Below are 13,730 nucleotides of genomic sequence, written 5' to 3'. Positions count from 1 at the left end.
AAGGATGTAAATCACACACTTACAAGTGCATCAACCAACTGTTTATCATTCAAAACAACATCCCATGGAATTTATCATCAGAAAATGGTTAATATAATTCACAATTCGTAATGTTATTTTTTTTAACATATGTTTTAACATTACTTTTTTTTTAAAGAAATTGTTAACAGATGTCTAAATTTTCTTAATTTTGTACACTTTCTGTATAACAAATATTTTTAGAAAATTGACCAAATATAGAGATGGTTGGAGACCGATCAAGTATTTTCGAATTGTAAAAAGACACTTTGTCATTCGAATAAATGGTCAAAGACCAAAAAAAATATTTATTCTTTTTATTTAAGATAATAGATATGATAAAAATTACTATAACTCAGTTGTTAAAGAATTAGTAAAAAAATTAAAAGAATCAGGTTTAACTCTATCCAATAATTAAAAAGAACAAAAAAACCAAATATAAGAGAGACTAAGAAAAACCAAAATAGTTATTTCGATTTTCGAATACTCACTATAATATGTACAAATTATTATTATTATTATTCCACACACACAATAAAAGCGATAAACTTTGAAATGCTGAAAGTATTAACTTCTTGAACAAATTGATCTGGTCGATGGACTAGGCATGATGTATTGGAAGCATGATAGAGATAATGTGAAACCAGATTCTGCTGTCAAAACAGAATTGGTTGAAGTTAGTTATGAATTTCCGGATATATAGTAATTCAGTTATGTTAGTTACTATGGCAGCTGAAGACTAACTGATATATACATATGCTGTAGAAGACTCAAGACTTGTAATAATTTTCCAAATACTAAATCAAACTTCAGATTCATTTTTCATTGCTTTCTGTTATCTTCTGCCTTTTCTATTCTTCTCTTCTTCCTCTGCCATTTTGTCTAATATTTCTTCAAACCAGAAATAGCCAACATTTTCTGCATCTATCTATTCTTAATATATAAAAGTAGATACATAAGTTTACCCATATTACTTTTGAAACATCTTTTTCTTTCTATTAATGGCAAGTCGGCAACATCGCTTACTTGCAAAATATTAGAATCAACCACTCAATTTTTGCCAAATCAACTATTATTTCCAAATCAGCAAAAATATATATATATATACAAAAATTTGTAATCAAATTTGTAACCTACAAAAATATTAAATTCATATTCATATATTTATTATATCTTACCGTTATAAACAATACAATATATACATGTCAGTAGTGGGCCCCTTCAATGGTCAGGCCCATACCCTCAAGGGCGCTGTCCTTCGGCTGTGTCCGGGTCGGGTGGAGGGCGCATTACTGGGCCGGCGAGAACTCGGGTCGGGTTGACCCGCGTGAGTTTGGGCCAGGTCGTAACAGTGCCCCCGACGCGTCAGCGATGGCCGTGGGGGCCATTGGTGGCGCGTGATGTTTACACTCGTGCATTGTCGTCGGGTCGGCTGATCGTGGGAGGGACGCGTCTCTTGCGCGCGTGTCTCTTGATCTGCTGTAGCATCTGTTTGCCGTTTCGTTCTCCGCGCTGGGCATTTAATGCTCATAATGATTTGAAAAAACCCGTGCGCAAAGACTATCTTGCCCCTGCTTCCTTTCGCGCTTTTGGGGGTGGTTTTTAAACAGTTTTTCTCCCTATCCACCTCCCACTCTCACTATTTCCAACTCTTTTTCTCCCTAACATCCAAAGCTTTCTGTGCGAACTCCCTCTTGCTCCAACTTTCAGTCCAGATTTCCTTCATCGTTCCAGGTAATCTTCTGGTTTTTTTCTTCTGGTATCTGTGTTATGTTCTGTTGTTGTGTGATTTGCTGTTTGCGTTTGTTGCATGGCTGGTTTATTTTTGTTGAGAGGTTTTTCAGTGCTGGGGTAGGTGAGTTAGGGAAGGGGTACCATTCCAGGATAGGCTTTTTTGGGTGGTTTGTGAGGTAGGCGTAGTTTTTAGCCGTATCTGGTCATGATTGAGTTGAAAAGGTGTAGTTTCTGAGTTTTTTCGGGCTCCCGACCTCATAGACTAACGGAGTGGTACCCCGCTGTAGGTATGCCTCGCGTTGTCTCCCGGTCTTCCGGATCTGCTGCGGCTTACAACCCGTATGCTTGGGTGACTGACGATATAAGGAGTTCACCCAACCAGATGGACTTGGAGGAATTGACGGAGTTCCGGCAAGCCGGCTACTTGTGTGGGGGTACTGACGAGGAGGCCAACTACGAGGCCATTGTTCCGCTTCCTCATGAGCGTATTTATGAGCTCAATTTTCATTCCCCCCGCGTCCCCGATTGGATCTGGTTTTATAAGTCCATGTTCACGCAGGTTGGCGTTCGGATGCCGTTCTCCGAGTTTCAAATGGCGCTACTGAACCGGATATCCGTTCCCCCGTCCCAACTTCATCCGAACAGCTGGGCTTCGATCCGCTGCTTCGAGATGGTCTGCGGAGTACTTGGAGCTACCGCGTCGGTGGACGTTTTTCTCTTTTATTTCAACCTTACCAACCCTTCCAAACAGGGGAAGGCGAGAAAAGGGTTTCTTTCTTTTCGTGCTGCCCAGGGTAGGAAGATTTTTAGCCTTTTTGAGGACTCCTACCATGGTTTTAAGGATAAGTATTTCAAGGTTCGTCCCGTCAAAGGTCGTCACCCCTTCTGGTTGTCGTTAGAGGGGGAGCGTCTCATCCAGACTTACTGGAGCTTTGGCGCGGGGTCGAATCCTTTTGTTAAAGTGTCGTACAAAAGGTTGTCGGCTGTAGATAAGCAGATAGCGAACGTCCTTCTTGCTATCTTTGAAAAGAACCCCGTGAACCCCCATCTTCTTATGGGTGAACGGGAGGCCGCCAGGAGCTATATTCGTGAGTTGTTCTCCTTGTTTGCCTATGTTTGTCAGTTGTTTTCCTTGTTTGCCTATGTTTGTCATTGTTTTTTCTCTTTCCGATCTAACGACTAGTCGTGCTTGTTGTTTGTTGCAGTGGAAATGTCTGCCACCGTGACCGGTCTTGAGAATCTGATGAAGACCTTTTTTGAGGTAAGTGATGACGAGAATGTCGAAGAGAAGGACGTCGGCAAGTCGGAGGGTCCTTCAGGGGAGAAAGAGGGTCAGGCTTCTCCTGTCCGGGAAACCGAAACGTCGGAAAAACAGGCCGCAGGGGTCAGGCTTCTCCTGTCCATGAGGAAGGGGGCGCTGACGGGCACGTGACTCTCACCCCTCATCCGGATAGTGACGTGGAGCTTATCCACACTCCCAAGAAGCGAAAGATGTCTTCCAGCCCGGAAGGGGCCCTTACCGTAATGGAGAGGAATTTTGATGCTTCCAAGTTCATTGACTCCCAACTGATACCCAGGACAGAAGAGCATTTTCATGCAACCGAGCTGTCCGGGCAGGCGAGGTGGATGTATCGCACCTTGCTTCGTGGGGCCGTGATAGCTCAGAAGGCCGAGTTTGAGTTATCCGGTATGGAGGCGCTTCGGAGGAAGCTTGAGTCTTCTGTTAAGGCGAACAATGACTTTAAGGCTCAAGTTGAACTCCTCCAGGGTCAGCTGTCCGAGATGACATTTGCTGAACAACCTGTTGATACTTTGTCGTTTTGTTTGCCTTGAACAATTTACTTGTCCGTTCCGTATTTTGACGCTTTATAAGTTATCGTCGTTTGATTGCTATGATTTTTGCTTGTTTCATTATTTTGTCGTGTTTCCGTTATCGTGTTACCGTTTATTCTGGGCGGGCTTATTTCTTGTGCCCGTCTCGCCGTTTTCGCATTTGGCAGCAGTTTGGACCGATTCGGTCGCGTAGTCGTCGAATTGGTTGAGGCCTATGAGCCGTCTGGCTCCCGGGGTGATCAATCCCGGGGTGCCGTTTTAGGTTTTGGTAATGAGAAACAGATATGAAGTAAGAAAGTTTTAACAAGTAAAAAATTTGAACAAGTGAAAATTACTCGTCAGTTGGGCAAGTATTTGACAAAGTAAGTAAACAAGATGAATTAATCATGTGAACAGGGCAAATATTAACTATTTGGCTAGACTCCCTGGTCGGTGAGCCGGTGGGTCAGGAGTAGAACCTCTTTAGGTTACCTGCGTTCCATGTTCTGGGTACTTCCTTGCCGTCAAGTTTTTCGAGTTTGTAAGCGTCTTTGCCAAGTACCTCCCTTACCCTGTAGGGACCTTCCCAATTTACCGCCAGCTTGCCTTCCCCTGGGGTCGGGACGCCGATGTCGTTGCGTCGCAGGACGAGGTCCCTTTCTTCGAAGTCTCGTTTGAGGACTTTTGCGTTGTAACGCAGGGCTATTCTTTGTTTCAGCGCCGTTTCTGTTAGGTGAGCCATCTCCCTTGTTTCCTCGATCAGGTCTTTCTCGACCGCTTCGCTCATGCCCGCGAGTAGTAGTCGGGGGCTTGGTTCGCCGATTTCGACTGGTATCACCGCGTCGACCCCGTATGTTAGGCGAAAGGGGGTTTCCCCCGTGGCGCTTTGCTCGGTTGTCCGGTAGGACCATAAGACGGAGGGGAGTTCGTCGGCCCAGTTTCCCTTCTTACTGTCTAGGCGCTTCTTTAGACCAAGAAGGATGACTTTGTTTGCGGCCTCTACCTGCCCGTTTGTTTGGAGATGTTCTATTGAGGAGAACTTTTGCTTTATCCCCAGGCCAGAGAGGAATTCCATGAACTTCTTGTCGGTGAACTGGGTCCCATTGTCCGAGATAACGGCCTCCGGGATGCCGAAACGGGTTATCACCTGCCTCCACATGAACTTCCGGCAGTTGGAGGACGATATCGTGGCTAGCGGTTCAGCCTCTACCCATTTGGTATAGTAGTCAATGGCTACAATGAGGTATTTGACTTGTCCTGGGCCGACCGGAAAGGGTCCCAGGAGGTCGAATTTCGACCTCGGGGCGGTATTCCTGGCCGTCACCACGTTTACCACTGTGAGACCGTGGTCGTCACCCTCTGGTTCTTGTCGTCGTCTTGTTGGTCGGGATCTGTCTTCGTTGTCGTTGTCCCGGTTGCGTCTCCTTGGTTCCGTTATAAGGTGGGAGAAGTCGGCGAGTTTGCCGTCCCTGATAGCTTGCTCGAGGGCATCCTTTAGGTCAAAGCAATCTTGGGTCTTGTGCCCGTAACCCTTGTGATACTCGCAGTAGAGGTTCTTGTTTCCTCCCGTCCTGTCCTTCAGTGGTCGGGGCTTCGACAGTATCCCCTTTTCTGCTATCTGTTGGTAAACTTCAGTGATCGATGCCGTGAGGGGGGTGTAGTTGGTGAACTTCCCAACTCGGGGGAATGGTTTGGGTGGTTTACTCGGACCGCCGTCCCTGGCGTGTTCCTTTGGTCTTTCTCTGGCTTCGAAGTGCCGGGATTGGTTGTAGGCGGGCTGCCGTTTATTGGCAGCCACAACCCGGCTGACTTCCTCGTCATTAATGTATTCTTTGGCCACGCACTGGATCTCTTGCATTGTCCAGACGGGCTTTGTGGTGAGGTGTTTCCTGAAGTCCTCATTCGAGAGTCCGTTCGTTAGACACAAACTTGCCACTGAGTCCGTCAGACCGTCAATTTCCAAGCACTCGTCATTAAAACGGTCCAGGTACTTCCTGGTCGGCTCTCCGGGTCTCTGTGTTACCCCCAGCAAATTAATCAGGTGTTTGGCTTTGACAATCCTGGTTGTGAACTGAGCCAAGAAGGCGTGGCTGATGTCGGAAAATTGGGTCACCGAGCCTTGCGAGAGGTTGTTAAACCACCGTATTGCTGGGCCCGCTAAGGTGACTGGGAAGGCGCGGCATCTGACCTCATCTCCCACCCCTTCTAGGTTCATCCTGGCCTCAAAGGCCGTCAAGTGTTCCAGGGGATCTTGTGTTCCATCATACTTCATGTCTGTTGGCTTCTCGAAGTGTTTCGACAGCCGGACCTCGAGTACGGAATGGTGGAAAGGGGTCGCTCCTATTATTACTGGTCCTCTTCAAATGACATCAAATTAGCATAAAAAATTTATTTCCGAATTACACAGCATCTCAAACTTACTCAATGGAGCATCATTCTTTGGACAATATCACTAAACAAAAAGACAATTAGTTTATCAAAGTTTGCGTGGTTCATCTATGAAAAACATTAACACCCACAAATGAAGAAGAGTCTATTTGCTTAGAAATGATTATATTAGATGAAAAGGTACAAAACAAACATATTTATTATATTTTTAAATTGAATTTACAAAAAAAATACTTTAATTATTTTTGCTTTTTATACTTTTTATATTATTTTATAATAGTTTATATATAATTATATTTTAATATCGTTAAAATTATACTTCTTTTAATATGCTATTTATTATTCTTTTTTAACTAATTATGAATTATGATTTGAAGGAAAAGTCTATACTATAAAAAATTTAAAAATAGAAGATACAAATGATTTGTATAAGCCGATTAAAGGTATAATGAAAGTAAACTTTTTACTCATAATTTGTAACGGCCGAAAAATGAACCATGACCGGCGCTCAAGGAAACAGTTCCCTAGCAAGTCTATCAAACTCAAATATAAATTAAATAAGAAAGTTACAAAGATTTTGAATAATATACAAGTTCTAAAATAAATAGTTATACATTTTTAACAAAAATTAAAATAATTAAGAATGGTTGAATTCTGTCTGTGACATATGGAGCATACAACGTCTAGAAACTCAACAAAGAACATATACCCATTGCAGATCAGAATTCTTGAATAGAAGGGCTCACATATTCAAGTATTTCTTCCTGAAAAAATATTTAAAAAAAAACGGAATGAGTTTTGCAACTCAATGACTAGACAATACATCTATAATTCACATGAGACCATATAAACATTATTATAAAAATAAGACTAAAAGACAAATAGGTCCCTGACCTTTTAAAACGGGGACATTTTCGTCCCTCAAGATTGGAAAATACATTTCGATCCCCCACGTTTTAAAACGGGAGACAATTATACCCTTCCGTCCGTTTTGGGCCAAAAACGGCAACGGACCCAGCTGACATGGAGGGGCACTGAATGACGTGGCCGTTACGCTCGCTGAGGTGGATTGGGACGAAATTTAAGTGGACAAATTAGTCCCTGAAGTGCCAAACGACGCCGTTGCCACCATCCCCCATATTTGAAGCTTCGCATTCCCCATAACACCCAACCCTTACTCCATATATTACAGAAAATCCTACCAGAATAGAAACGCCCTTCTCCCTCCAAAAAAAGAACGACTTCCTACAGTTGAAAGCGGTGGTGTGGTCAGTCGAGGTGGTTGGTATTGAAGGTTACGGCAAGCTTTGCGTGGAGAGGAAGCTGCCATCATCTACAGAGGTAAGGGTGATAATGAAGAGTTTGTGTGTTGTTTAACTGAGAATGCATGGGGTTGGGTTATGGGGGGACTGCAGGTTTTTTTTTGTTTTGTTTTGGGGTAAAAGAATGAGGAAAATGTATGTGAAGTTAACTGATTTAGAAATTTTGATTAGGTAGAGTTTAATCTCTGGTTTATCTACCTGTGGACAATGCAGATGGATGATATGTATGTGGTACCTGTTTTTCACCACGGAGGCCGTTTTGCTAGAAAACCCAGTGGAACTCTTGAGTATATTGGTGGGAAAGTTGAAAAATTTCCGAAGATGGACTTAGACTTTGTGAATTTTAGGGATTTGGTGACATTGTTCAAGGGTTTGGGGTATGCATCATATAGGACAGTATATTGGTTTGACCCAACTAGCAGTGATCTTGAGGGTGGACTGCACATTCTGAGAGGAGATGCAGGCATCAATGAACTCCGAGAGAATAAGATGAAGAATTCAACGACGGATGAATTCTACATTTACTTCGACCATCAAGTTGATGAGCCAGAGATAGTGGATGAAGCTACTGCGGCAGAAGCAGGGGTGGAAGAGTTAAAGGAATGGGCCTAATGCAAATCAACAAAGAAGTAGGCCTGCTGTAGATGCTGAAGAACCTCTTCCTAATGTGCAACCCAGGGATCTGCCTCCAATTGGACTCTATGTGAGTGAGGAGATTTCAGATGATGATGATCCGATTTATGAGTATGCATCAGAGGAACTCCACACACCAGTGTCTTCAGAGGATGAGGGAGAAAAGCATGAGTTTCCAGTTTTCAATGAAGAGTATGGGTTCGGGGAGGGTAGGTTCGAGATAGGAACAAAGTTTGCAACAATTGATGGGTTCAAAGAAGCGGTAAAAGACATGTTCATTTCTGAAGGGAGGGAACTGCTGTGGATCAAAAATGATAAAGAAAGGGTGAGGGTTGGCTGCAGAGGTGAAGAATGTCCATGGCTAGCACATCTATCCTACAACAAAACATTGTTATGTTATCAGGTAAAGACTTACAAGGCAGAGCATACATGTGCTAGAGACCTGGGCAGCAATGCAGCTGATCAACACTGGGTCAGCAAGAAAGTGGAGAAGAGAATGGCTAGTCAACCTCATATGACTACTAATGAGGCAATTGAGTTTCTTAGAGAAGACTTTAATCTAGTGTTGCATCCGAAGATGGTCTACAGGGCAGTGAAAGAGGCCAAAGAGAGGATTATGGGAAATGAAAAGGAACAGTATGGGAAGCTTAGGGACTATGCCATGGAGATCATTAAGAGTAATCCGGGATCGACTGCAAGAGTTGATGTGATCCCAATTCCTCAATCCCTACCTGTCTTTGACAAAATATATATCTCCTTTGAGGGTTGTAAGCAAGGCTTTAAGTCTGGGTGTAGGCCTTTCATCCATCTAGATGGAGCATTTTTGAAGACATATCATGGAGGCCAACTACTGTCAGCGGTGGCACAAGATGCCAATAACCAATTATACGTAGTAGCATATGGAGTTGCAAGATCGGAGACGAAGGAATCCTGGAAATGGTTCCTCACACTGCTTCAGGAAGATCTGGGCGATGCACATCAATTTGGTTGGAACTTTATGTCCGACCAACAAAAGGTCAGACTTCTACATCACTGCATATTAGTGTATCATGTTAAATTACTACATATTAGTGTAGGATATTAATATAATGCATGTATGTGGTAGACATTAAATTTCTACATATTGGTGTAGGATATTAAATCACTGCATGTATGTGTTTGAAATGGAATTTAGTGCATATATGTGTTTGCAATGGATATTAGTGCATAGGTGTGAATGATATTTTGAATACTGCAAATATGTGTTTGTAATTGAAGTTATTGTAAATTACTGAATGCAATTTAAACTACTGCATATGTGTGTATGAAATATTATGTGTTGGCAGGGTCTGCTACCAGCCTTAAAGGAGGTAATGCCGAGAGCACATCATCGAAACTGTGTGATGCACATGTGGAAAAACTTCATAAATAGGTTCAAAGATATGCACATTAGAGACATCGTATGGGACTGTGCTAGGTGCACCACTGAACCAGAGTTCAAAGAGACCATGGAGAAGCTGAAGGGGGTGAATAAGGCAGCATGGGAGTATCTGATGAGGTTTGAACCAGCCACTTGGGTTAAGGCTTTCTTCAGTCATGGCCCCAAGGTGGATAACCTAACTAACAACATGTGCGAGGTATTTAATTCAAAAGTCGTTAAGTACAGAATGAAGCCAGTTTTGACTATGTGTGAGGAAATTAGGTGCTACCTAATGCGGAGAATGACCAAGCATATTAGGCTGTTAGAGCACCATAGTGGAAAGCTTGCACCCGTTCAGGAGAAAAGGTTGCAGAGGCTGATAAAACCCAGCAGCAGGTGGATTGCCGAATGGGTGGGAGATAACGAACGAAAGAGATTTCAAGTTAGCAGAAAGCAAACCAAAGTAGATGTGGATTTGATCAAACACACTTGTTCATGCAATGTTTGGCAACTGACCGGTATATCTTTAATTTTGAGTGATTTTCTTTAAGGCTGATCTACTATAATGCTAGGTAATATGTTTTGAATGATTTCAGGGCTGATCTAGTATAGTGCTAGGTAATATATATATTTTGAATGCTTTTAGTGATGATGTAATATATTGCTATATAATATGTTCTGAATGATTTTAGGGCTGATCTAATATAATGATAGGTAATATGGTATGTGGTTTTGATTCAGGCATGCCATGCATTCACGGTATTGCTGCAATTAGAAAGAGACATGACCAGGTAGATGATTATGTGCATCCCTGGTTATGTATGGAATCTATTCACAAAATATATGCACATTGCATAAAACCAGTTCCAAGTGAGGAATTTTAGGTAACCACTGACCAGCTGAGGCCTGCTCCACCACCCATCAAGCGACCTATTGGGAGGCCTAAAGTACACAATCGTAACAAGGATCCTGCTGAGGCTCATATTCAGGGTGACAAGCTTAAGAGAAGCTTTCAAGTGACATGCAGCAAGTGCAATGAGAAAGGCCACAACTACAAGACATGTAAGGGAGCACCAAGCAACCCAAACTGAAAACCAAAGAAGAAAAAAGCTAAGAAGACTGATGCAAACACAAAACCCTTGGAGCAGCTTCCCCTATCACAATCAGCCCCTCAACCAGAGGTATCCCTGCTATTGTTTAGGATCGATCTGTACATTTTAAATTTTGTCAGTGGTTACGATGTCCTATTAACTTTTTTTTAAGGACTAATTTGTCCATGTTCTTTCCTTGTTTGATCTATGTTGCATAGGATCAAAGCCAGACACAGACTGAAAGTTTGGCTGAGAATAGTGCTGTGCAAGAGAAGTCTACAGTAAGCATCCCCACCCTAAATAATACACTCATAATCACAATCACTTTATTCATGTCAATGCATTTGAACAACTGAATAAGTCGGTTACTTTTGCAGAATCATGTCATCAGCCAGAATGCTGCAGCAACAACACCATCCGCTCCAGTCCAAATTCCATTCAAGCCTCCATCCCAGCAGCCAAGAATGGGGCAACCCAAAACCCCAGCTACTTCCTCCAAATTCAGACCCAAGCAGACAATCAGAAGGCCCCGAGCAAGTGCAAATCCACCTTCAAATCCACCTGCAACTCCACCCCCAGATACAACCCAGACTCAAAGCACCAGTGCCAGTGTCGCTACATCAGAGGAGACCTTCAAAGTCGCTGGCAGTGAGGCCATAGGAATGAATTTCATCCCAACTCCTGGATCTAAGAATCAGAAGAACTGAACACTACTGAATAAATTTCTGTTTTTTGTCGTAGTCTTCAGTATAAATTAAACAACACTGTCTACTTATTGTAGTTTGGCAAACTTGTTTATATGCCAACTAGATGTTTTGTTATTTTGTGGCAAACTTGTTTATGTTTTGGATTAAGACAGATACATTGTTGTTCATATTTTGCTCATAATATATGCAGAATTACTACCTTATGTTAAAGCTGATTCACAGAATTACTACCTTATTTTTTGTTCAACAATGGAAATTTTCATTGAATAGCCAACAATGGCAATTTTCATTACATCATCAACATTGTACATCAACTCATCATCCTCACCACTTTAAGATACATACAGCAACAACAAAAACTACACTAATCAAAGCAATATGTCACATACTCATTTTTTTCTCCTTCTCCATACATAACAGTTTTCTCTCCAACTCTTTCATTTTTTTCTCCAGTTCCTGGCTTCGCACCAGTTGAATTTTTTCTTCCAATTCCTGACTTCGCACCACATGATCTTCAATGTCTACACCTCCAACATCATCCACAGCACCCAATGCTTCAGACTCCATGGCCCTAATTTTTTTCAAGTGTTCATCAAGCCACACAAAATACCGGCAACACCGTTCTTTAACCTGGAGCAATTTTTCAGATAACACCATAATTAGACACAGAACACTCTCATCCAACTACTATAAAAATAATTGCTCACCTTGAAGAATGGACACCCGAAAAATATTCTATTGGGATTAGATGCTGTTCTTGACTTGTAAAGAATGGCATAAACGCCGCAGAAGCACTTCGGCGCAACCCCACCTCGATCACAAGCTCCAGCAACAGCGGATGAAGATCCCCGTCCAGGTCTTGTGCATGAAGAACCCCCCCTCGCTCATCATGGACGATCGCACAAGCAGCGGCCATGACTTCCACCTTGCGTTTGGATGAAATAGGGCTCACTGGTGGCAACGGCGTCGTTTGGCACTTCAGGGACTAATTTGTCCAATTAAATTTCGTCCCAATCCACCTCAGCGAGCGTAACGGCCACGTCATTCAGTGCCCCTTCATGTCAGCTGGGTCCGTTGCCGTTTTTGGCCCAAAACGGACGGAAGGGTATAATTGTCTCCCGTTTTAAAACGTGGGGGATCGAAATGTATTTTCCAATCTTGAGGGACGAAAATGTCCCCGTTTTAAAAGGTCAGGGACCTATTTGTCTTTTAGTCTAAAAATAATTTTAGTTAGAAAATATTAATTTATATAAATGAGTGAATCAATAAGGGAGTTCTCATACAGAAATCAAATCAAATAGTCCACACTTGGCCTACACGTTAGGCTAGCAACGTCCCTGCTAGCTGAGGTCTCCAGATGCATCTAGGTTAACGTCATAACTGTCGTTAACTACGGTTTTCTAATACGAACCTCCCAAACCAATTCAAAACATATAATTTCAAATATAACAAATTCTTCGGTCTTCAAACATATAATGCATCAAATCAAATCAACTCAAATAATACTTTTTCATCCAAATCATTTTCAATCATATTTTCTCAATCTTAAGGCATTTCAAACATATTTCACAATTTTAAAATAAGTGAGTAACAATAAATATTTCAATTAAAAACTAAACTCATTAAAATCCAAACATATTAATAGTGAATAATCATTATCTAATGGAAAAAATATATATATATATATATATATATATATTTAATTAATATATGATCGGATTCGCGGGTTGGTTTGGGTTCCGTACCCTCAGAATCGATACCCGAACCAATCACTAACATAGGTCATTGGTTTAGTTCGGGTTAGACCCGATTACCCATTGATTTCAAAACCAATTTAATTGATTCAGTTCGAATTCGGACGAATAATCGAGTACCCACTACCCATGCTCACCCCTGATTATCCCTTTCCCCAATACTTGCTTCCGCGCCTGTTTCAGAATATTTGTGTTTATTCTTATGTCAATATTTTTCATATAGTTTAGCCCACACCACACATAAATAAGAGAATAAAATACCATACCAAAACTTTAAGGAGAACTTATCCAAAATAGTTATTTAAAAAAAAAAATATGTTTTTGAGTTTCACTAATTTGATTAAACTTGTGCAATTGTGCTCATACAACAACCTCTTATACACCATAGTATATGTTTGGCTATACCCGTAAAACTTAAAGAGAAAAGGACAATTTTTTTTTTTTTTGGGGTCTCAGAGAAAACAACAATGATCATGCAAGATTTTGTTGAATTTAATAGAGCAAAGAACCCAAAAATTATAAATCAAGCCCAAAATCAAGAAGAAAAAGGATAAGCAACCAATAAATCCTGTCAAAATAAAATAAATAAATGTCTGGAGTTCGAATATTATTTTATATATACAACAATTCATTAGCTAGTAATAGACCTTTAAATGAAGCTCAAATTTGCGACGAATTAGTTCTTATCTTGTCAAATAGAAGATACTGTAGACAACAAAAAAAAACTTAAACAACCAATAAATAAACTAATAACGCATTTGATTGATGTATTTAAATTTACATTTCTTCGTAAAGCTTTCTTAGTATTTAGGTGTAAATTCCGTTGCTTAAATTTGACGGAAATAAAACTTGAAAAGTAAATAAAGATTTAT

The sequence above is a fragment of the Arachis ipaensis genome, chromosome B07 (genome assembly GCF_000816755.2).
Source record: "Arachis ipaensis cultivar K30076 chromosome B07, Araip1.1, whole genome shotgun sequence".
In the NCBI taxonomy this organism is placed as follows: Eukaryota; Viridiplantae; Streptophyta; class Magnoliopsida; order Fabales; family Fabaceae; genus Arachis; species Arachis ipaensis.
The sequence above is the reverse complement of the archived record's forward strand: the minus strand, read 5'-3'. Positions refer to the sequence as shown.